The 24,581-nt window shown below is 44.9% G+C and overlaps 1 protein-coding gene across 7 annotated transcripts in view; it reads left to right on the forward strand.

Annotated features, from left to right (window-relative positions):
• Positions 1 to 24,581, forward strand: part of NELL1 (neural EGFL like 1) — a 768,366-nt gene that overhangs the window by 10,992 nt on the left and 732,793 nt on the right. The window lies entirely within an intron of this gene.

Below are 24,581 nucleotides of genomic sequence, written 5' to 3' on the forward strand. Positions count from 1 at the left end.
ATTTGCACACACACTGATGGGATCTGAGCTGTTGGTGACTGACCAGGAGAGAGATCTTGGTGTCATGGTGGACAGCTCATTGAAAGTGTTGACTCAATGTGTGGCAGCTGTGAAAAAGGCCAATTCCATGCTAGGGATCATTAGGAGGGAGATTGAAAATAAAAATGCTAATATTATAATGCCCGTATACAAATCTATGTGCAGTTACATCTGAAGTACTGCATATAGTTCTGGTCACTGTATCTTAAGAAGGACCTTATATAACTGGAAGAGATGCAGAAGTGGACAACCAAGCTGATCAGGGGCCTGGAGCACTCTCCTTACAAGGCAAGGCTACAACATCTGGGGCTTTTTAGTTTAGAAAAAAGATGACTGGAGGAGACATGATAGAGAGATATAAAATCATGCATGGTGTGGAGAAAGTATATAGAGAGAAATTTCTCTCTTTCTCTCAACACTAGAATTGGGGGTCATCCCATGAAACTGAAGACCTGGAAATCTAGGACCAACAAAAGGAAGTACTTTTTAACACAGCGCATAATTAATCTATGGAATTCTCTGCCACAGGATGATGGCTTTAAAAATTCATGGAAGACAGGTGTATCAGTGGCTACTTGTCTGGTGGCTATGGGCCACCTCCGGCCTCAGAGCCACAATGCCTCTCAATACCAGTTGCAGGGGAGCAACAGCAAGAGCGAGGGCATGCCTGTTGGATCCCCAGAGGTGTCTGGTGGGCCACTGTCTGAAACGGGGTGCCAGACTAGTTTTGCCTTGGGCCTGACCCAGCAAGGCCGTTCTAATGTTCTTAAGACAATAAGATAACATTGACCATGAGTGTTGATAGCAGTTTTATCAGCCAGTTTTAGGACAATCCCATCTGTCCCAAATTGTGTGGATACAGAAGGGAGCGTGGCTTATATAAGTTTATTCTTAGTTCACAAGCTGTGAGCAGTCTGCCCTTCCTATGCTGCACTAGATCAGTCATCTTACTATTCCTCATTATGTTTACATGCTGCCTTTCTGTCATAGCACTGAAGGCAGTTTGCATTATTTAATAATGGCTCACAATCTAAGAGGTGTGTTATAAAAGGAATGTGAAGAGAAGAGGAAAAGAAGTAAATCCTGATACCCACGCTTTTAATGCTGATACGTAGTGGCCATTGTAGAAGACAGTTCTGAAAAGGAAAGGGGCAAACTGCAAGTGGTCAAAGTTGAGGCAGTGGAGGGGCTTCCGGTCTTGCCTCGCCTTCTTCTTCAGTCTGGTGGGATGGCCATTACTTTTCCAGTTAATATTGTGTCTAAAATAAACGAAGTATTCTTCCAGGGACAATATCTCTATATGAATGTCTGTTTACATAGGGGAAGGTTTTTGTGGCAGGGTGGGGGGAAGCTCTCAAAGGTTTTTGAGTCATGCCGGCCTATGATTTTGTGAAAGCGATAAGCTGGGGAAAACAAGAGTGATTAGCATAACCTGCTGCTGCCTGCAATCTCCAAAGCAGAGTGGGGTGAGTATGGGAAGAACAGATGTTTGGGTGTGAGACCGTGGGCTGATTCAGACATCACACAGAGCCAAGGTTAAATCATGGCTTCATGCGCCATCTCTTAGCCTTGGGAGCATGCACCTCTGGGTCCCTTTTGCATGTAAACCTTGGAAGTATTCTGCCTATCAGTGTCATTAGAAAGCAATCAGGATCGGTCGTTATGTCTGAACTGATGGATACTGGCCTTTTCTAACCAGATTTCTTAAAATAAGCCACAATCGGAATCTGAGGTTCTTGTGCTATATCGGAATTCTTCCTACAAGGTATAAAGATGTTTAACATTTATTTTGTAACTGAGTCAAGAGAAGCTTTTTAAAGTGATGATTCTCTTATATTTAGCAAGGGGAGAAGACCTGGCCTTGCCCAACCCCAGCACAGAATCCCTCCAGTGGCTGTTGATATGTTTCTTTTCAGCTTGTGAGCCCTTTGCAGACAGACAACCTCTTTCTACGTAGATGTCTTTGAGAATTTTGGTTGAAAAGTGGTGCATAAATATTGGTGGGTTTTTTTGTGTTTTTTTGGCGGGTTCAAAGTGCTTCAAATACATCATCTCTCAAATCCTTGCAATAACCCTGTAAGGAAGTTCAGTGTTATTGTAGATGTAGGACTGATTCTGAGTGAGAGTGCCTAGCATATAACTAGCTGGTTAATGGCTGAGGTAATAAATGAACTGGGGACTCTCCAGCTTGCATTCTTAGCCACCATACTACAATACCTGCAGTATCCGGTTCAGTCAAACTTAACATGACGTTAAGTGCATCAAGGCATGTAGCTTTTCTTTAGTCAGTGGCTGTCTCGGGGAGAGGGGAATCTTGACCAGAGCTGTGATGTAGGCAAAAGGTAGTTTTTTAACCCTTTTGTCCTTGCTGCGGTCCTGATCCAGATCACCCCCCAGGTTTTAACCCTTTCTCCATGCTGTTTGCCCCAGGAGGAAAGCATCTAGTACCATCAAAGTTTTGCTCTTGGACCAAACAGCTGTGTGGAGATAGGGTGATCTTCCCTGCTGCGATATGGATTGGCCCACTTGCGGCTGGCATTGACTAAAAGGACTAAACCCTTCAGGGTATGGATGAGAACTGAGTCCAAATTCATTCTTTGCCTGAAAGATTCTCAGTGGCCCTGGGCTATTTTATTCTCCCTCTCAAAGTCTTTGCATTCTGTAGTAAAGCATACCAGCAACTAACTTCACAGTGTGTTTGCAGGATGAAAGAGACAATTTATGTAGTAGTACCCTGCATGCTATAAAGACTAGTACAATGATTGAACGGTGGAGCCATGCAGCAATTCTTTTTTCCTCATTGCAATCTTCTTGCCTAGAGCTTAGATTGAACCAGGAATACGCTCTGCAACATTAAATTGGAAGAAATATCTGAAATAGAACAGTGCATCTGAGCATGTTCAGAATGCCTGACAAATAGCTAGGACCTGTCACTGTTCACCTGGGATTAGAGGTATTTAACCTGAATGTTCTTGAGTCTTTGGTCACTGCAAATTAACTGATTTTAGAGAACAATGTTTGTGTGGCTTTATCTCATGAGTGGCTTGATCTCATGTGGACCCACCTGGAGGCTTTACAGACAGGGTTTTTAATTCAAATCCACTCCGGATTAGAGTGTGCCAGTCCACAAATTAGTTTTGTTTACCCTGACATCCCTGCGGGCTATATGAGATGAGTACACACCCAACTCTGCTTTCACTCCAGTTACTGTGCATTCTTGCTTAGCCAGAAATATGTCTGGGGTTAAAAAATCCTCTATTTGCAGCAGCTTTGTGTGTGTGTGTGTGTGTGTGTGTGTGTGTGTGTGAAAAGCCAAGCTTTCAAGTTTTCCCCACCGCTTCTCCTAAAATATGTGGAATGGCCATTGGCAGTAATTCAGCTTTTTTCAAAACACAACAAAGGGGAGTTTGACGGCTGTGTTTTCTGCTCTGAGTGATTTGCAGTTGCAAGCACTGGGGTGGGTGGGTGGGGGTTGGGATACAGAGTTCAGTTTGGGTGTCAGCTATTATTACTTCCCATCTCCCAAGCACTGAGCAAAATGTCATCTGAATCCAACCGAAAGCCAAGGGTGGGGGGAGGGGAGAACACTCCCCTCCCTCCTTCTCAGATCCACTGCTGCTATGGAGCAAGAGTAGGGGTGGGGAGGAGCATGCAAGATGCTTGTTCTGCATCACTAGGCGGTGTGTGATCACTGGCGGGAGGGGGAGTTGGGGACACCAGGGAAAATGCAAGTTTTCTGCAAAAGATTCAGTAGGTTAGCAGCTGCTTCTTCCCACTAAAGTCTCTGAGTTCTAAATAATAGACTTTTGTCCAGCCGGGGTGCACACCTATGCTGGCTTCTCAGCTTACAAGCAGAAAGTTCCTTCATTAAGCTGCCTCCTCCTCCTCTCCCCAGCCTCATTCTGCTCCTCTTGCACAGGTAGAGAGAGAGGCAGAGAGAAAGCTGCACAAAAGCTTCAGTGAATTTCATCAGCCCCTTCTCTCCATGACAAGCCACCTGGGATGACTGCTTCTTAACCCACTGATGCCCTCTCTTCCAGCAAGAAGGTGCTGTGGTTCATTGCAGCTCAGAAGAAGTAGCAGCAGCAGCAGCAGTAATGATCAGGTGCCTAGCTAAGTGTCACATCGCCTCCTATTCCTCTCAAAAAGACCCCCTCCCAAGCATGTGGCAGCAGTCCTCACAAGCATGGAATTGAAGCAAATACACACTGCCCGCTCATCATACAACTACATCTTGCAAACTCAAAGTCAACAACAACAACAACACATGGTGCCAGGCTTGGACCCCTGTCTTCTGCCCCCACCCGTGCTCCCTCAGTGGTTCTCTCCCCGCCCTTCTTTGTCCGGGGTGGCCAGCACAAAAAGGAAAGCAAGTAGCCTTAAAATGCCCAGTGTGCCCCATGCCCGTAGTGCGTAGGTAGGGAGGGACTGATTGTGTTGTTGGGATGTGTGGGCTGACTTTCTTCTGCTGTGGACCTCTTCTGCAGACCGTGGTCCGGCAGCTGCGGCAGCAGTGAAGCCTCCAGTGCGGCTCCTCCAATGCTGGTCCTCTTCCATCGCTGTCAAACTAACAGCTATGCTCTCCTCTTCTGTGTTGTGATTTGTGATTGGCTGGAGGAAAAACCCAGACTAAGCCAGTGGGAACGCACAGGAAACAGATCTGCCAGGGATTGCGGAGAGTAGCCAAGCCTATGTGAACTGTCCCTTTAAATCCCCAAATTAAATATCTTGCAGATCTGCTGCGAAGCAGATGTACTCTTCAGATACCTCGGGGCATGAAGACATATGTGAATAACTCACTGGTTCTCGGAAAAGAGAAAATAACAAATCAGAATCTTGCTTGTGGCTTGTGAGTGGCTTATATATTGAAACTGTTGACTATCTTGTATTCCATGTAGACGTGTATTGTGAACTGAATTGGAAAACTTCATGGGAAAAAGTTAGTTGTGTGAATCCATTCTGTGTTGCTCCCCTGTGAAGCACACGGGAGCAGGGATTTCTTTTTCCCCTTTTCTTTTAAAAGAATGAAAACTCCTATTTTAAAAATTTCTGCTAGTGATGTTTCAGTATGTATAAAATTTTGTTTTGAAACAATAAAACCTAGGCCTGTGCCACAGCAGAAGTACTGGATCAATGCTAATCCAATAACTACCTCTCACACCAAATAAATATATTGGGGAGGGCAATGTGCCCTCCCCAACACTGTTGGTATCTGATCAGTATTGACTCAGTATTTTACCGATAATCCTTATTGGAAGACACACAACAAGAAACAGCTTGGATTTTGAGGACTGCACCTCTGAAATCGGGGGTGCGGGGTTAAGGTAACTTTATAGGAAGCAACAACTGGCCCAGTGGGTGTTTCCTGGGAGGATACCTTGGCTCTCACCTCCTTGATTTTGGTGATACAATCCTTAGATAACCTAGTCAGGAATTGGCTTGGAGAGAAAGAGTCTGGGTCAGTGGGTGCTTCCTGGAGGGTTACCTTGCCCCCCCCCCGATTTGTGGGGGTACATTCCTTAATGTCCAGGACTTCAGCCAGCTTGGAGAGACTTTGTCTCCAAGTTCTGGGCTGGTTTTGTTTTGATATTTTTCAGAAGTAGAAGGATTTCCAATAGGATAATAGGGATTTTAGTCAGAATTCCGACTATCGGGGCTCCCTGTGGTCATATTAGAAATCTTTCTGATAATGCCTAATATCCCTATTGGTCCGATACAACTTCACAACTCTAGTCTCTGTGTGTGTGTGTGTGTGTGTGTGTGTGTGTGTGTGTGTGAGTGTGTAAGTAAAATGCTTGACCAAGCAGGATAGCTTTAAATGTAGCTAAACAGTGAGACAAAAAACACTGTGTTTTCTGGCATATGTTCTAGCAACTTAATCCATAGCCTATATACATTTAAACAATGAAAAAAATTACAATTTGTTGTCAACTTGGAGTTATTGATATTATGTGCATCTGAAAAGAAAGTTTCTCAAATGTTTGTAGACTGATTTCTGTTAGTAACTTCTCTAGCTTTTTGAACATGCTCATTACGTTTATACAGAATAGTCAAATTCCAGCATTTTAAAAAGTGCTTTCACTGTAGGAGCTGTTTGCTGTAGAGAGCATCTGTATAAATAGAAGTTGGATACTGAACCTTTCCCGCATCCTACACTCAGTAGTACAAGTTGAGAATCCAGACCAGCCAGTCACTGATTGAATAGCCTTTATGACCTTTACTGGAGGAGGGAGTTAGTGGCTGGAGAAGGGGTTAAAGCACCCACATCCACCTCTTCTTTCGTTTAAACCTTTCCCTCCAGAAGCTTATCCTGCCATTTTGCTGGCTCGAAATGCCACCATTCCTCTCCATGCTTCTCATTCATCCATGCTTCTCATTCATTTGTGTTCCCTTCCCTCTACCTCTAAGATGTGCTTCTTATGAAATTTCATGGTTGCCTCACTAGTACTTTGACTTCTAAAGTAATTTTAGTATCAGTTTTCTGGGATGTGACTAGGGAAGCTATTTGAAAAAGAGGTTTTATGCAGAGTGTGGTCTCGCAGCCCTAAGTGGTTGAAGAAATGAGTTGCTGTAGTATGCTATTTAGATGAGTAAGCTATGAATAAACAAGGGCTATTTTTCACCCAGCTTACTGTGTTTCCTTTAATAGGGCTGATTTTTACACGAGACTGCCTCGTGGCTGTGTCTGACAGTTTCTTGAGGCACACATACTAATTCTGCTTCCCCCCAGGATGGTTTTGCAGTTTGTGAGTAGCCACACAGCAAGTGTCAAGCAGTTAAAAGACTAAATGTGTTTGCACATTGGATATTGCAAGCAGCAGAACTGTGTCAGCATGCATGGATAGCTAAGCAGCCAGGGAGGAGACCTGGGTTCTAGTCTTCACTGTTGTGTGTGATGTGATGCTTCTACTGCCTTACCTGCAACAGGAGATGGCAGCACTTCATAGCCTTTTTCCAAGCAGTAAAGTGGAACTTCGTTAGGAGGATTTTAAGATCAGAAATAAGGGGTTCATTGAAGCTATGGAGAACTGCTAGTAGTTTGGATGGTTGAACAGTAGCAGAAACAATGCAGTGCATTTCTCTGCAAGGCTAATTGACACAAACCCTGGGCCTCTGTTTCAGTGTTGCCATAGGATCTGCCACCATACATAGGAAGCTGCCATATACTGAGTTAGACTATAGGTCCATCTAGCTCAGTATGTCTATGTAGACTGGCAGCGGTTTCTCCAAGGTTACAGGCAGGAATCTCAGCCCTATCTTGGAGATGCCAGGGAGGGAACTTGGAACCTAGATGCCCTTCCCAGAGCGGCTCCACCAGACTTCTGTATTTTTATTTTTAAACCTGTGATTTCTTTGCATATTGGTGGAAGCTGGGAAAAGTTCCCTGTCAGTATCAGAAGTTGATTCCAGACAACTTCTGATTGCCCAGTTAACACTTTTGGTTTATATACACAAGTACATGCTTGTAGAGATCCTTGATGGTAGTGGTATGGTATACTTGGTATGGATATAGCACTCTGGAGTATTCAAAGCATTTCACAGCTTTTTATTTTATGTTATCCATGCACTGGTAACATTCTGATTAGACCTCTGCAATGTGTTGTACCTGGACCTGGCTTTAAAGAGTACAGTTGGTCCAAAATGTGTCTGTTTGATTGTTGACTGACTGTATGGAACATATCTTGCAAGTTTTTAGTGACCTTGCTGCCTGGTCCACCTCTGAACACAATTCAGTGTTGGTGTTTACCCTTGAGAATTGGTTCTCTGAAGCACAACCTACTCCTGCATGAACCTGCCTGAATTCTAAGGTTATTTTTTGAGGCCCTTCTCTGAGTGCCCCCAGCTTTGAGAGGTTAGGGTGGCAACTAAGGGTGTACCTAAATCAGATTCTGCAATTTGATTTGGGATCGAATCGTAAAACCATCAAATTGATTCACCGAGAACAAGTGGCTTGGCTGGCTGTCTTGAAGTACCCAAATAGATTCGGGTATTAGAGCACCATTTTGAGGCCCATTTTGCTGGAGAAACAGGCCTCAAAATAGTGCTTTTTCTCAGGGAGAGCAGATCTACTAATTGGGATCAGTGGGTAGACCAGTCCACTGAGGCAGGCAGGTGTGCCAAGTCGGAAGTGGAGGGCTGGTCTACCTGCCCACCTCAATTGGTACACCAGCTCTCCCTGGGAAAACAGGAGAGCTGGTCTACTGATTGGGATCAGCTGGTGAGCTTCAGACTTAGCATGTCAGGCCATCATGGAGGACTGGTCTGCCTGCCAACCACAGTTGGTAGACCAGCTCTCGATGTTAAAAAGTGCCTATTTGAGACCTGTTTTCAGCAAAACTGGCCTCAAAATGGCATTCAAATCGGGTCTTTTGCTTTGACCTCAAACCAGGCCCTCATTGAACTTGGCCAGCTCCAGGGCTAGCCCTTGAGCTGAGCCCCCCCATCCCCATCCAGTCCAGGGGTTCTAACACTGTGTGTGTGTGTACACACACACACACACACACACACACACACACACACACACACACCCCTCACTGCAGCTGGGGTGTGTTGCCATGAGGGGTTCTCTGGCGATTCCCCCTCCCCCTGGTCTCCAATCAGTTCTGGCCATTTTAGCCTCTGTGTGGCCCGTTCTGGGCCTCTTTGTGCTGGCGGTGGCTATTTTGGAGGCTGCACTCATGAACACTAGCCATCTGCGTGGCCTGGGCCATGCCTTTTTTGTTGTTGGTTAGAACCCCCATACTGGCTGGAATTTGAGCTGAACCAAGGAATATGTTGGGGGTGGGGAACTGAACATGTCCAGTTTTGTTTGAGTTGGATTCGGACTCAAACCAAACCAGGTATACCGGTTTCATGAACACCCCTAGTGGCAACCTAGAAAGGCTTGCCTGGTACTAATCTGTGCCTTTTAAAAGCTGATCTGAGCACTACTGAGTCACACATTTTTAATGTTGTCTGTAAGTCTCCTTGGAATTTTTTTTTTTTAAACTTAAGCCAGAGGGCAACATATTAAATGTTTCAAGTAAAATCTCTCTGACAAAAGCTCTGGAAGCCAAGTCAGTCAGAGGTATACCTTTCTTATGAGGCAAGACTACAACACCTGGGGCTTTTTAGCTTAGAAAAAAGACAACTGCGGGGAGACCTAATAGAGGTCTATAAAATCATTCATGGTTTGGAGTATTTGGAGAGAGAAAAATTCTTTTCCCTCTCACACAACACTAGAACCAGGGGTCACTCCATGAAATTGATTGCCAGGAGGTCTAGGACCAACAAACGGAAGTACTTTTTCACACAAGCGTGATCCACTTGTGGAACTCTCTGCCACAGGACGTAGTGACAGCCAACAACCTGGATGGCTTTAAGAGGGGTTTGGATAACTTCATGGAGGAGAGGTCCATCAATGGCTACTAATCGGAGGGCTGTGGGCCACCTCCAGTCTCAAAAGGCAGGATGGCTCTGAGAACCAGTTGCAGGGGAGTAATGGCAGGAGAGAGGGCACGCCCTCAACTCCTGCCTGTGGCTTCCAGCAGCATCTGGTGGGCCACTGTGCGAAACAGGATGCTGGACTAGATGGGCCTTGTGCCTGATCCAGCAGGGCTGTTCTTATGTTCTTATGAGGTATATACGGTATGTGTGTACTTTAGATGGGGGGTATAGTTTGTCCTGTAGCTCCTAGTGAGTTCATATAGCTGATTGAGTTTGGAACCACAGACTACTTGGTTTACAGCTCAGTCCCTTAGGGTCAAACTAGAGCTAACATCCCAGAGCTAACATCAATTTGTGGCGGGGATGGGGTGGCATGTCTTCAGAGTCCACAGTGCAGGGCAAGGGTTAAATTCCCCTTCGCATGTTCCGTGGTCTGAATCAACAGCTGCTATTGGCTTGTGTGTCTTTTTTTTTTTTTTTTAAGACAAAAGCACAAATGAAGCATTCAGCTGTCGCGTCTGGTTGACTCATAGCCACTAGCTTCCTGGGTGACTTGTGAGGACAAGAGTTGTAATGTCTGGACTGATCCTCAGTAATTGCCTCCAGTCTAGTATAGGGCATATCCATTTCTATTTAAGGCGTGTAGCTGTAGCTTAGTGGCAGTGCACATGCTTTGCACATAGTAGGCCTTGGATTCAATTCCTGGCATCTCTAAGTAGGACTGGGAAAAGACCCCTGCCTGAAACCCTGGAGGTAGTACTGAGCCACTGGTCTGATGGACCACTGGCTACATAAGGTAGCCTCATATGTTCATTTGTTGTGTTCTGTACTTCCTCTCTTTTCCTTCTTTGCTCTTCCTTTTGCTATTTGTGCTATTTTGTACATTTTAACTACATGCTGAACATTCGTGGAAGTGCTAGACATGGGAGTCTCCACCTGAACAGTTAGGCATCACAGCTCTCTGATCTAGGTGCTGCTTTCTCCTCTGTCTGCATTCTTATAGGGAGGCAGAAAGAGAAGCTTTGAGAAAAGCAACCTTCCCCTCTTTATTAGTTGAGCAGGGCTGCTCAGCTTCGGCCCTCCTACAGATGTTGGCCTACAACTCCCATTATCCCTGGCTATTGGCCACTGTGGCTGGAGATTATGGGAGTTGTGGGCCTGATTCCCTGCTGCTTCCCAAAGCTGGACAGGCTATCTGCATTTTAAATGTTTGGGTAACTAACTGCTATTTGTCTTGTCACTTTTAATGGGAACTACACAGAGAGCACCATAGGTGCACTCTCTGCTGAGAGGAGATTGAACATAATTTATACTGCAGCAGGGCACTGCTCCATAGTATGCTTGGCCTACTGGTTTTCAAGAAGTTTTTGATGCATTCAGGAAATGTCGTCTGATCCATGTTAATGGTTATGTACAAACAGAGACAATATTTCAGTTGAAAATTATGTTTGATGGTTCACCTTTATGTGGTTCTCTAGACGTCAGCAGAGTTAGATTAGCTTTATACTGTAAGCAATAGCAGAACTGGTTCTAGAAGCCCCTTTATCTTTTACTTAATATAAAATGAAAATATAGAGACATTTTTGAAATCCTTTTTAGAAAACACAAACTTCTAGTTTGATCCATCATCTGCAGTACTCAAGCAGTTTCTCTGCATTTCTAAATACCAGCACTTGTTTACTTAAAACCAACAATATTATTATGTTGAGTGAAGGTAAAGTGTGCCATCGAGTCAGTGTTGACTCCTGGTGACCACAGAGCCCCGTGGTTGTCTTTTGGTAGAATACAGGAGTGTTTTACTATTTCCTCCTCCCGTGCAGTTTGAGATGATGTTGGGTAGCGGGTAGGAATTTTGCTTAACCCTGCCTGGACCTTCTGCATGCTAAGCAGATGCTTTGCCACGGAGCTGTGACCTCATCCTGCCCCTTTTCTTTTGAGATGCTTTATTTTATTGAGCTGCCTCTGAGTACCAGTTGCAGGGGAGTAACAGCAGGAGAGAGGGCATGCCCTCAATCCCTGCCCGTAGGCTTCCAGTGGCACCTGGTGGGTCACTGTGTGGAATTGGATGCTGACTAGATGGGCCTTGGGCTTGATCCAGCAGGGCTGTTCTTTTGTTCTATATGCAGGGAATATTTATGGAGGATCATTTAACACGTAAACCTCCACCTCAAGTTGTGAAGCCTGGATACGAGTTTACTACTCAGTGAGAACAATCCTCTACAGTATATGTCAACATGGATAGGATTTGTTAAAAATAAAACTTGTAAAACTGCCCACATGTTTATGTGTTGGCTATAAATATTCTGTAAATGGCTGTAGCCTACCTTTCTGTCTTTGGTGTGTCACAAATTGTGCTATTTTTTGTGTGCTATTACACTGGTGAAGTAGTTGAGATGGCTAGTTATTAAAGTATTTCAACAAGTGGCCAGTTTGTCTTAAGCAACATTGAGAAATCTCTAATGGAAGCTGCTTCAAGGGAGTTGAGAATGTGCTGAAATTTTTTTTCTGGTTCTCACAACTGAGTTGTTGGTGTTGCTTGAAAAAACTAGAGTGAGATACATGGGCCCTGTGTTCCCTCTGAGGTGTACAAGCTCCCTCCTCCACCACCCGCTCAGAGGTTTCCAGCAGCCACACAGTCTTGTGGGGCTGCTAAAAGTACCGGCACAATTGAGTGCCATCTTTTTTAGGGATGTGCACGGAACCGGCCCGAGCTAGTTTGATGGCGGGTGTGGGATAACTTTAAGGGCAGGGGAGGATGCACTTACCCCTTGCTCCGCTTTTCCCTCTTCGGTGCTGGCTGGAAAACCAGTCCGGTGGAGTGGTAGCATACCTCCCTGCTGCCTTATCCATTTTTCGGACCAGTAGTAGGCTGGAGTAGCACACACGTGTGCACACTTCGGCAAGTGCACACTTAAAGGCTGTGTGCACATGTGCAAGTGAGAGAGCAGATTCTCTCTCTTCAGCCTCAGCAAAATCCTATTGAAAATGGCATAGGGTGCATGTGGGTGTCTAATTTATAATAATCTCTTGTCCGAGTGAAAATTGCCACCATTGGCAGCAGAGGCGTATCTAGAGTAGGGCAGCCAGGGCATGTGCCCTAGGTGCCACTTGAAGGGGGGCACCAGTGCCATACTGCTTCCCACCTCCTCCCTAGTTAGTGAGTTTATTTTTTTTAAATTAAAAAAATATTATTTTTACCTGTAGCCCCTTCAGGGGGCTTCTTAAAGGCCGTGGGGGTGGTGGTCTGCAAAGGTTCTCCTTCCCCTGCTGGCCTCTTAATTTACCGCTTCAGCCCATCCCCGGCTGATTTTCAGGCCTGTCTGGGCCTGCAAACATCGACACAGTGGCCATTTTGGAGGCTGCCACGCATGCTCAAACGTCCTCTGCAAGGCCTTGCAGACGCCATTTGAGCATATGTGGCTGCCTCCCAAATGGCTGCTGTGTTGATCTTTGCAGGCCCGGATGAGCCCGAAAATCAGCCTGGATGGGCTTTGGTGGGAGGAGGAGGAACCTTTGCAGAACGCCCCTCTCCATGGCCTTTAGGAAGATCCCTGAAGAGGCTACAGGTAATTTTTTTTAAAAAAATTAATAGAATCTAAGTCAGTGAGAGCCGCTGCCCATCAGAGTAGACAGTGCCAAGCTAGATGGAGTGTATGACTCAGTATAAAGCAGCTTCCCATGTATTTAAGTTGCTTCTGTAAATCTTCAGGAAAGCCAACAATCATCACAATCCCAGTGTATCACTATCAGAAGCTTTATTCAGCACTTTATGGCTTCTGAGTTTTTTGTTTTTTTAAAAAATATTTTTCAAATATCTCTCTGGCCAAAAGGAATAGAAGGAACAAAGCAGTTTTTTTTCTAAGTTTGCGTCAGATGTTTGGACAGGGCAGAATTTCAGTGCTTGCCTGGGGCGCTATTTTCCATAGATATGCCTCTGACTGGCAGAGCAGCAGTGGGAGAGAGGAAGGCAGGAACTTGCTTGTGTCTGTCTCTCTTAGGCTCTTGTCTGAAGAGAATTGCCGTGATTGGCAGAGCAGTGACTAGAGAGAGGAGAGCGTTGGGTGTCTGTCTCTCTTAGGTTCTTGCAGAGTGGTAACTTGTGTCTGTCTCTCACATGTTTTTCTAAACTGCTGTTGCTCCAGACCTGCAGCCTCAGGAGTGGCAAGAGAGTGTGGCCAGGCCAGACCAGACCATGATAGGCCTGTTTCAGCCATGTGTGCCAAAGAGAAATTGGGAGGTAATCTCATGTTCTGACATTTATCTAATGCGGTTCACCTTGGAGAACTCCAAACTGCTGCCTTATTTTTTAACAAGCAGATATATGCATAGTTTAACAATATATTTGCCAGTGAAACACAAGTATCTTTGAAGTGGAAAAGCAAGGAAATTCAGTATGTCAGAACTATTCAAAACAATTAAATCAAGTGGCTCAATTTCTGGGTATGTGTTTACTGCAATTTGGCCTCACTGCCCTCATGCCATAACCTCTCTGTCTCCCATTCCCTGAACGACATGTGTCCTGTAGCTGCAATGAAGTGAAGGATGGGTTGCATATAGAAACAGGTCTCTGCGTGGGGTGATCATTGCAAGAGCAGGGACCGTTGAGGGGAGAAAAGGAAAAATAATAATCTGCCCCATATTTAACCATACAACTTGCACATGCAGTTCTTGCCCCATGTCCAGAGATTTGTGAGTAGAGCAGGCTGTCTGCCCACTGCTTTGCCCCTCTGCCTAAGTTCTTTTAAATAAATAACAGAGTGGGTTGTTGTCCCTAGCAAATTCCAGTTTACTAAGGCCTTTATGGAACATTTTTTCCTAGTGGAATAGAATCATCCAGAGAATCACCTTTTCTCTCTTTCCTGTCCTTTGCTCAAGGGCAAAGGCGGGGGTGGTGGTGTCCATAAACTCCCAATAATGCAGATGTGCTCCCCTAACTACTTAATGACTACTGAATCCACTCTGCCCTGAATTAGTATAGATACCTCCATTGTGATTTTTTCCATGGTCATATTGCTGTGAGTTCTTCTCTGAGGGAGGGTAGGTTCCCTCCTTGTCTTAAGGAGGCCATTATCGAAGAAATTTGCATTGGATCCTTCAGAGCTACGCGCGCATGCGTGCTCCTATTACTGCAACTTCCGGGCAACGACGGGGGCAGGGGCGGCAGGGAGGACCGCTGCCGCCCCCAAAACTTCGATTTAAACCGCAGCGCCGGAGGGGGAAGAGCAGCGGGAGGGTTAAGTTCTACCCCCCCGCCCTTAAAGGTAGACCCCCCTCAGTGCCGGACCACCAGACCGGTCCGGTTCCGAACCGGTTCGGAGGCCTCCAACATGGCCTCTGGACCGGTTCGTGCACATCCCTACTGTTTATTTCTCAGTGTCAGCCACCATCCGCCTGCCCCCTCCCTGCCTGCCCCGTTTTGTGTTATATTTACCCAATTAAAAATATTATTAATTTTTTTAAAAGAAATGTTTGTTTGATTGATTGATTTATATACCTCCCTTCCAAAAAACGGTTCAGGGCAGTTTACATCAAAATAAACAAAATTAAAATCAATTAACAATTAAAATAAAAACTAAATCAATTAAACAATTAAAATAATTTAAACATTACAATCATTTAAAACCAACATTAAAATTTAAAACCATAAATCTAATTAAAAAGCCTGGGTGAATAAATGTGTCTTCAGTGCTTTTTAAAAGGTGCCAGAGATGGGGAGGCTCTTATTTCAACAAGGAGCATATTCCAAAGTCCAGGGGCAGCAACGGAGGAGGCCCGTTCCCGAGTAGCTGCCAAAGGAGTTGGTGGCAACCGCAGACGAACCTCTCCAGATGATCTTAACAGGCAGTGGGGCTCATGGTAAAGAAGATGTTCTCTTAAATACCCAGGGCCTAAGCTGTTTAGGGCTTTATAGGTAATATAAAGGGCACCATGTATTTTTGCCCAGAAACGTATTGGCAGCTAGTGTAGTTCTTCGAACACAGGAGTAATATGGTCTCTCCTAGATGACCCAAAGACCAACCTGGCCACCGAATTCTGGACCAACTGTAGCTTCCAGACTATGTACAAAGGCAGCCCCAAATAGAGCGCATTGCAGTAATCTAGCCTAGAGGTCACCAGCATATGTACTGCTTTGAGCTCACTGTTCTGAGCTCCTCAGAGAAAAATCAGGATGTAAATGTTAAATAAATAAAAATTTACCACCATTTTGAGGTCGTTCATCTCAAGAAATGGATGCAGCTGGCGTATCAGCTGAAGCTGATAAAAACCACCGCTGGCTGCCGCCTGAACCTGGGACACCAGGGACGGGTTCGGATCCAGAAGCAACCCCAGACTGCGTACCTGTTCCTTCCAGGGAAGCGTGACCCCATCCAGAACCAGCAGATCAAAATTGTCTCCTGAGTTCTGAACCTGCACATTTAGTACCTCCATCTTATCTGGATTCAGTCTCAGCTTGTTATCCCTCATCCAACCCATTATTGCCTCCAGGCAGGAATTTAGGGAGGTTATGCCTTCTCCCGATAATGTTGACATGGAGAAACAGATTTGGGTGTCATCAACATATTGATAACACCCTTCACCAAATTTCCTGATGACTTCTCCCAGTGGTTTCATTTAGATGTTAAACAACATCAAAGACAATATGGAGCCCTGACGGGACACCATAGGAAAGCTCAGATTTTGAAGAACAACAGTCTCCAAGGGACACCATCTGGAATCTGCCTGTGAGATAGGAGTGGAACCACTGCAAAGCAGTGCCTCCCACCCCCAGTCCCCTCAGACATTCCATAAGAATACTATGGTCAATAGTACTGAAAGCTGCTGAGACATCCAAAAATACCAACAGAGTTGATGGAGAACATCCATCAGGCTGACCAAAGCAGTCTCTACCCCATAGCCTGCCCGAAAGCCAGTTTGGAATGGGTCTAGATAATCAGTTTCCTCCAAGGCTTCTTGGATCTGGGAGGCCACCACCTTCTCAATCACCTTGACCAGACATGGAAGGTTGGAGACAGGCCTGTAGTTGCTTAACTCCGAGGGATCCAAGGCAGGCTTCTTCAGAAGTGGTCTTATGATTGCCTCCTTAAGACAAGGAGGCATCCTGCCCTCCCTCAGAGAATCATTTATAATCTCTACCAGGTCCTCTACAACAGCTGCCCTGCCAGACAGTATAAGGCATGTTGGGCAAGGATCAAGGTGGTAGGCTGTACCATTCCAAGCAACTTGTCCACATTCTCAGGAGTCACAAACTGATGCAGGGTCATCACATAAGAGGAGTTGCTGGACACCTCGGCCTCAGACGCTGTAACAATTGTGGAATTTGAATCTAAGTCGGCCTAAATATGAGATATTTTGTCCACAAAAGAACTCATTAAAAATGTCACAGTGACATTGTTGGATCATAGTACCGATTCAAGGGGGAAGGAGCACACATTAGCCCCTTCACAACCCTGAACAACTCCACCGGACGTGAACTGTAGACACAATACAGGAGGAAAAGAATCGCTTTAAAAATGTATTTATTTAAAGAAATATTAAATAAAAAGCCAACACAGAAAAGAGAAGGAAAAAAAGAAAAACACATATGACATCTCATGATAATCAAATATACCAACTTGGATTCTAGCTCACGATCATATCTAACAATTTATTCAAACCCAATGGTAGCTGAGTAACATATCTACACATTGATACAACCATCAAAAGATATAGAACTTATGGCCTAGTTTAAAAAAAAAATCCAAATCTTGGATGTGGTGTTAACCATGAACCAAATTATAATAGAGTCAGCATGGTGTAGTGGTTAGAGTGCCAGACTAGGACCAGGGAGACCCGAGTTCAAATCCCCATTCAGCCATGAAACTAGCTGGGTGACTCTGGGCCAGTCACTTCTCTCTCAGCCTAACCTACTTCACAGGGTTGTTGTGAAAGAGAAACTCAAGTATGTAGTACACCGCTCTGGGCTCCTTGGAGGAGGAGAGGGATATAAATGTAATAATAATAATAAAAATAATAATAATTAATAAATGGTTCCCACGCTGAAACAAATTTATCCTCTGATTTGTTCTTTATGTGTGATGTAATCTTAGCCATTGATGCATATTCCTAAAGTTTAAGTTGCCACTCTTCTAATGATGGAATTAAATGAACTTTCCAATATTTAGCATAAAGAATTTTAGCTGCAGTAATTGTATATAAAGAGAGTTCAGTTTATTTTACAGGTATATAAGGTTTTGTGATATTTAACAAGAAAATAATCTGGTAATAGCGGAAAGTCAATATTCAAAAGTTGTTGCATCTTAGAATGAATTGTCTTCCAAAATTGCTTAGCTTTACTGCACATCCACCACATATGATAAAAGGTTCCTGCCTGATTCATACATTTCCAGCATTTACCAAAAAATTTATTGTCTGTCTTTGCAATAATCATGGGAGTAAGATACCAGCGAAAATACATTTTATACCAGTTTTCTCTTATCGTGCTATTCACTGTAAATGTAATATTCACCTTCCATTGATACACCCATTCTTGTATATCAATTGTTTTAAGTTTTGCATCTATTTTATCATGCAGTCTTTTACCTGTTCCGATCCTGTATTGGCTTCAATAACAACTTGTATATAAGTCCTAGTAAGTGCTCTGAGTTTTGTTATTAATATTTCAAAACCCATCAGCTCTCTAATCCTCCCCGTTCTTTGTATCTCTTTCTGAAATATGCTGTTTATCTGTGAATATTGAAACCACGAAGGATCACTTGTCCACTCTGCAAAAAGAATTTCAGCTAATTTTGCTTTGTTCTTTGCCTCATGTATCTCCTGAGCATGGATGTTCAAATGTGCTCTATGTAGTAATCTGTCGGATTCGAGTTGAGTCTTTCTCCACTTGCGCTCTAGTTGTCTACCTTGCTGCTTCAGCCCCCATAGTTCTTTCATGTACCAAGGGGCCAGTTTCAAATTGGGTTGGAGAGTGATTGAGTCTACTGCCCTGATGAGTTGATTATTCCAATTCTCCACCAGAATGTCGACAGGATCACCAGCAGAGCTAACACTAAATCCCTCCAAGACTTCTTGGAATCCTATTGGATCCAGTAACCTTCTTGGCTGGACCATCCTAATGGGCCCTCCGCCCCTGCGGAGGTGGGATGTGACCGAGAGTCCAACCTTAACCAGATGGTGATCCGTCCATGACAATGGGGAAATCACGGGAGTTCCCACCCACGGAACACCACCCTGTTCAGAGTGAAAGACCAGATCAAGCATGTGACCAGCAATATGCATCGGTCCCAAGACCCTGCTAACTTGGCAAAGAGGCACCTTTTAACATGGTGATTCTGGTTATTTAGTAGGGGGAGAGTAACTGACCCTATCCACCCCCAGCACAGTACCTCCAGTGACTGTTGATGGTGTCTGTCTTATGTTTCTTTTTAGATTGTGAACCCTTTGGGGGCCGGGATCCATCTTATTTATGTATTATTTCTCTGTGTAAACCGCTCTGAGCCATTTTTGGAAGGACGGTATAGAAATCAATCAAACAAACAAACAAGACCACTTGGGAAAGGCCCATAGTTGTCATGGCTGCTAAGAACTCCTGAGCCTCCCCAGACAAATTGGTCCCAAAATGGACATTGAAGTCTGCGAGCACCACAAGCCTGGGAGACCCCAATGCCAAACCTGAGACTAAGTCCGTCAGCTCAGTTAGGGACTCTGTTGGGCAGCGGGGTGATCAGAAGTCCTAATCTAACCTTGTTCCCCAAACTTAGGTACATACATTCAGTATGGTCAGACACTTCGACAGGGATCCTGGCAAGGTGGATATTGTTCTTATAGACCACAGCCAGTCCACCTTCCTGCCCACGTCTCCTCCCCTGCTCCTCAGCAGAGTACCCTGGAGGGAGAAGCTGGGACCAGGCTGGGGCACCAGCCTTCCCTCAACGAAGTCTCTGTAATACATACCAGATCAGTCCCTTCATCCAGAATCAGATCATGAATGATTTCAGGTTTATCTGGACCGACTTGGCATTACAAAAAAGCAAGACAAGGCTCTGTGGCTGGTCAGCTTTTGCTTTTCAAGGTCAAAGAGCTGGCAGGACAATGGGGAAGGGGAAACGGCAATTAGGTTTCTGATTTCCCTTCCCCTGCAACGGCCTGCTGTCCTGTCAAGGTTACTTCTTCTATTCCCCAGTACCACTGGAATAGCTGCCCCATAATCATTGGATACACCCCTAGTCTCCCCATCTCCAGACAGACCCCGACACATTAAAATTCAACTCACCCAGGATTTCAAAAAGAAGCCGAATTAAAATACCTGCCCACCTTTACACACCCATGAGGGATCTTGAGCCAAACAGCCTGGCCCTCGCCCTCGTTATCTCCCCAAAGTGGCTCCCCCAAAGTGGCAACAGGCTGCGTTCTTATAAAGGCCCAGAGCTGGGCAGCTGACCCTAGGAACTGCTAAGTCACTCACCCCGGCCCCAGTCCTGCACACGCTTCTAACAGGTGTTACCCACAGGTAACAGTCTCACAGGGGAAGGAGAAGCAGGCAGGTAGTAGCAGAAGGAGCCAACGGCACACTCTCGGTCTCCTACCCTAAGCAACAATGAAGGGGAAGCAGATGTGCTCTTCCTCTCCTCTGATGGGTTTCTATATATTTAGGCAGAATAGTATAATAAAGTGATGGTACTTAGGCCTCCTATATGCACTGCACTGCATATTCAACCTTTCCCCATGAAAGGTTTTATCTTCCAGTATTTTTTCCCAAATGAACATGAACAATACCCTAAATCAAGACATGGACCAAAGGATATGGATCTCTAATCAGCTTTTCTTTCTTTGCTTAGCTTTGCCTGTAGTCCTTGACTTCCACACCATTTTTTTTCCCCTATGGAGTTTAAACACACACAGAATGGCTGGCCGGTTCCCACAGAAAAGCGACTGGGGGGAAAAAGCAGCAAGATTTTAGAAACCGCAGTGTATTACCAGAGCATGTCATTAATCTACTGCAAAGCCTGCCTTCTCTTCTCTATTCTCTGAGAAGTGATCCCTTCTTTCTGCAAAGCAGCTGTGCATCACTGTTTAAAGTCGGCTTTTCTCTGCTTTGCCAGCCATCTACACATTACTCTAATACCTAGTATTTTCCACTCAGCCTTCAACAGGTGCAGTGCATCTTCCTCCAGCTATTGTAGTTGGCTGTATGGCTGGTTGGATTTGTGTGAGGACACCTGCTGAGTTGTGTGTGTGTGTGTGTGTGTGTGTACTCTCTTTCTCTAAAAAACAACAACCCAACAACCACACAACTGTTCAAGTGCTCAGCATTTGTTAGGGGGACTGTATTTCATGAGTAGCTCTGCCATTAGTCCATATTTAAGGGCTGTATGGTCCAGTCAGAAGAAAAGCAACCGGTGAACAGATAGTAACAATGTGTGAAACAAACAATCCTGTCCTCAAATGTGAGAATGAAATTTGTACAGAACAATTGATACAGATAATTGCCAATTGTAGTCTTTGTGCACATTCCTCAGTGTCCATAACCATATTTACCCAAATTGAAGATGACTGAATTTAAGATGACTCCCTTAAAAAGTAGAGGTTAAATACAGGTTGTACCTGCATTTACTGAAAAGGAACAGGACTCTGAATTGAAAACAACCTCCTGGTTTCTAGTATCAAAAAACTTGGAAAAAAGTTTTGGATTCAGATAAATACAGTATATAGTAAGTACGTGGTATTGAAATGTAGGTGAGTGAGTGAGAGAATTTGCGCCATATATGGGTTCCTGTAAGCATGGAGTATGTGAACTTGCCTTCCCAGAGTATATGTTCTTGTAGATATTGGAATGTCCAAATATGCAAATAGGGGAGAGAGTAGAGGGAGATGACTGACCTACTGTCTACTTTGGGAGAACCTTTCCTTCATGTTATATCTAGGGAAATGAGATATTGGGAAATGTCTCTTGGGTGAAAGATCACAATCCCCTGCACCTGCCCAAGCACAATCTTTTTACTTTCCTCTGCCTGGTTTGCAGGGTTTGTAAACCATGGTTTGCTGTAAACTATGATTGAATACAGGGAACTGCGGTGTGGGAGTGGGAGAAGGAAATGTGTGATCCTGAGGTTCGCCTCTGTATGTTCACATAATTCTTAGTTGTGTTCTTTTTGAGAGGCATTGTCCTGCCTTTGTGCATATCCTTCTTACTTATATTTTCTCAAACTGAAGAACAGGTGGTGAAACTAAGTTACAAAAAACCATTGCATGTATCTGTTTTTTGACAACAAATATTAATGTGACAGCCTATTGACCTGTAATAAAGATATTAATATACCAACAATGATAGAACAATGCAACTTATTTGGTGTTGTCCTTTACTTTTATTGCAGTGATAGGCCACTCTTTCTTGGGGACAATCTGCACTGCTTACCTGGGGCTTTCAAGCAGTCATCAATGTTTGATATCTGCTTTTAGCAGCCTGTGAAAGACTGCTTGTGACTTGGTGGAAATTGTATTTTAGAAGTACCTGATGTTAGTTTTATCAGTACTAATTTTTATTATTATTGTGCCCGTAAACCCAGACTTGCAGAGCCACAAGAGTCCAACCAAAATGTGCTAGAAATACAGCCAGTGTATTTTTAGCAGGCTTTGGAAACAATTGCAAAAGGTTTTTCATCTATAACAATAACCTCTTAGGTTTAGGACCACTCATCCCTTGATTTATCAAGGCCTTTGCAGAAAGTCTCTTCCTAGTGGAATTAAGCCGCCTTGACTTTAATGCTTATGATTTCTATTAAAGGCAGTGTTTCACTTGCAGGATCTCCCTGTGAAAGATCATTTCCAGGAGTTTTCCTCCCAACAATGCTGCTGAAATCAGATAATGGAAAGCCATTGTTCCATATTGCTATGGAAGCTTTTGCCACTGAAGAGTGGCTGGCAGCAACAAAACCTGCCAACAAAACCTGCTCAGATATAAAAAAACTTAATTGTGGTTTGTAATTGTGACCAGAGCATCTTATATGACTAGTGCATGTTTTACCAAACACTGCTTAGAACCATTATTCTGTGTTTTTACTAATCACTAATGAGTGAAACAAATTCTGCGTTCTTGATCGGGTGTGGTATTTGGTAGAATAGATTCTAAGGCCAAGTAATCTAACCTGAAAATTGTAGTCTCTTTAAAGTCCAAATGGGGGATACACTGGGAGCCCTCATGCAGCTCCCCCAGTTACCCTGTGTGCACACTGTTAAACCAGAACCCTTAGAGAGCAGAGAGCTTCCCGTACTCTGGAAGGGCAGTTTCAGATTGGAAACTGAGGGTCAGCAGCATGTTTCCAATCTTGCAGAGTCCTTCTAGAGTGTGCAGAATGCTCAGGACTCTAAGGGGGATTGGGGGAGTTTTGCAAGGGCTCCTGGTGTGTCCCTGCAGTCCCTTGAAGTGCACCCATTTGGTTATTCATTCATTCATTCATTCATTCATTCATTCATTCATTCATTCATTCATTCAATTTCTATACCGCCCCTCCAGAAATAGCTCAGGGCGGTTTACACAGAGAAATAATAAATAAGGTTAGTTGTAATGTCAACTAGTGTCCCATTTTTAACTTCCCCTCTGGCTTGACCCTGGGCCCTTTCCCCTCTGTCTGGAGATCATCATGATGGGATCAGGTACTGAGCATGCTCAAGACAAGGCCAGAAATTAGAATTATGAAGCTCCTCTCACCACCGGGTGTCGTTCCCGGTTCCGGTCTTGTCTGCTCAGGGCTTGGTCACGCTTAGTGTTCGCTCTGCTATTTTGTGCATTTCTCCATTTTTTCTTCTTCCCTTTGCTGCTATTTTCTCAGTGTGCAAGGGTGGGAAAGAACTGCCTATAGCTGTTATTTCTTTTCTACTCAAAGCTCGAAATTGACCTTTTAAATTTGTGATTTGGCTTATTGGTGTTACTTTCATTTTTGCTGTTGTTTCTGTTTGCGGCTGGGCGTTTTTTCGTTCGGCTCCATTATGGAAGTAGCCCATGCAGAGGAGCTGCTTCGGGGCTCATTCTCGGAAGGGTCCTTGGCCCCAGAGCTTGTCTCAGAGCCTGCACTGCCTGTTCAGTGTGCACCAACTTCCTTGTGGACCGCCTTACCTGCCTTGGTGGCAGCCCCTCCCCCACTAGCCCTTCTCTCTCCACTGAAGAGTAACAAAAGGGCTAAAGCGCATAAGGAGGGAAACGGCAAGGCTGCTAAAAAGAAAAAGCTCTTTGATTTCATGCGCTTGAGTGAAAGACTGCTCATCCAGTCTGTTTGCAAGCGCTCCCGCCTCCATAAAAAGGGGAAAACCAAAAATTCTAGGGGCGACTCAGCTTCGGCTAGTTCGTCACCAGTTCTGGCTGTGGCTGGTCCGCGTTACCCCCTGGACTAGCCTCTTTGTGGGCCGATCGAAGGGGCCATGACATGAGGATCAGAGCAGCAAGCCCCAACTTTGCCGGACACAGCTTCGCAGAACTCTTCAGCCATTCGGCTGGCAGGTACCTCCCCTGCTCCCTTGGGACCTCCTATCTCTGTCCTCCCAGCCGATGTGGCTGACTGGCTTAAAACATTCTTTTTGCAAGAATGCCTTCCTCTAGTGCAATATAACGTGGGCGGTTTACCACTGATTCCCTCGTGCCCCGAGCCCCCGCCTCTGATCGCCGCCTGGGACTTCACCGCGGCACGTCCTCTTCTAGCCTCGCATCCAGTCCCCGTAGGGAGGCCATTCCCCCTTCCGAAAGGGGCCAGTTTGCCCCCAGACCACCAGGGCACAGGCTCAAGAGACGTAGACCGTTCCCCTTCTCCTCGGGCTCGGAATCGGGCCCCATACTGGCCAAGTCAGCCAAGGGACGTAGAAACCCCCTACTTCTCCTCCAGCCTGACCTTCTAGTAGGCGATGTTCCTCCTCCCCGCACCCCATTTTTCCCCAGGGTTTCTGGCACTACTCAGCTCCCTCCCTCAGCTGAACTAACTCTATTGGAACCTCTAGATAAGAGGTCTGATGAGGAGGGTGAATTATCTGAAGAAGAGGATGCTACAGCCCCTCCTCCACCTTTTGTTCCACAATGCAAGGTCGGTGGGTACTGGACACAATCACTTCAGGCTACGCAATCAACCTTTCTA

Source organism: Hemicordylus capensis, chromosome 1, assembly GCF_027244095.1.
Source record: "Hemicordylus capensis ecotype Gifberg chromosome 1, rHemCap1.1.pri, whole genome shotgun sequence".
Classification (NCBI taxonomy): Eukaryota; Metazoa; Chordata; class Lepidosauria; order Squamata; family Cordylidae; genus Hemicordylus; species Hemicordylus capensis.